This window comes from Panulirus ornatus, chromosome 42 (genome assembly GCF_036320965.1).
Source record: "Panulirus ornatus isolate Po-2019 chromosome 42, ASM3632096v1, whole genome shotgun sequence".
In the NCBI taxonomy this organism is placed as follows: Eukaryota; Metazoa; Arthropoda; class Malacostraca; order Decapoda; family Palinuridae; genus Panulirus; species Panulirus ornatus.
In genome coordinates this window covers 26,705,517-26,706,570 of record NC_092265.1, presented here as the reverse complement: position 1 = coordinate 26,706,570, position 1,054 = coordinate 26,705,517, and the positions used below count along the sequence as shown (strand labels likewise).

The following is a 1,054-nucleotide window of genomic DNA, read 5'->3' as shown; positions in this document are numbered from 1 at the left end:
ATCACCACCACCATCACCATCACCACCACCACCACCATCACCACCATCACCACCACCACCACCACCATCACCACCACCACCATCACCACCACCATCACCACCACCATCACCACCACCACCACCACCACCATCACCACCACCATCACCACCATCACCACCACCATCACCACCACCATCACCACCACCATCACCACCATCACCACCATCACCACCACCATCACCACCACCACCACCACCACCATCACCACCACCATCACCACCATCACCACCACCACCACCACCACCACCATCACCACCACCATCACCACCACCATCACCACCACCATCACCACCACCATCACCACCATCACCACCACCACCATCACCACCACCATCACCACCACCACCATCACCATCACCACCATCACCACCATCACCACCATCACCACCACCACCATCACCACCATCACCACCACCACCATCACCACCATCACCACCACCATCACCACCACCACCATCACCACCATCACCACCACCATCACCACCATCACCACCACCACCATCACCACCACCACCATCACCACCACCATCACCACCACCATCACCACCATCACCACCACCATCACCACCACCAGCAGGAGCCAAGCCAGGTGTGGGTTGCATGATGAGTTATGGCCACTGGCCGCCCGCCGTGTTGCTGTGCCAACATGCGCCTCCTTAGCTCAGGGGCAGAGCACTGGTCTTGTAAACCAGGGGTCGTGAGTTCGATTCTCACAGGAGGCAACAACGTCTTTAGTGGCTGTTGTTGTGATAATTATTGATGAGTAGAAGTGGTAGTGCAGCTGGCAACATACTACCTCAAATATCGATATAACAAAATGAAATACAATAATGGCGGACCAGATGACCCACCCACCCACCCACCCACCCGCGCTACCATCACAAATGTAAGGTTGAGTTGAGAGGAAGGAAATCAGGTCTTCTTCGTCTGTGGTACTCAATGAAGATCAGGCGGCCTTTGTAGATTTATTACAACAAAACGTGTACGTCCATCTGTAGTACTCTGGGCTATAGT

General features: G+C 54.6%; 1 non-coding gene across 1 annotated transcript; it reads left to right on the top strand.

Annotated features, from left to right (window-relative positions):
* The first annotated feature begins 690 nt into the window (after positions 1-690).
* On the top strand, positions 691-762 carry TRNAT-UGU (transfer RNA threonine (anticodon UGU)). Its single transcript has one exon. It is a non-coding gene; the product is annotated as a tRNA-Thr (tRNA).
* The last annotated feature ends 292 nt before the right edge of the window (positions 763-1,054 follow it).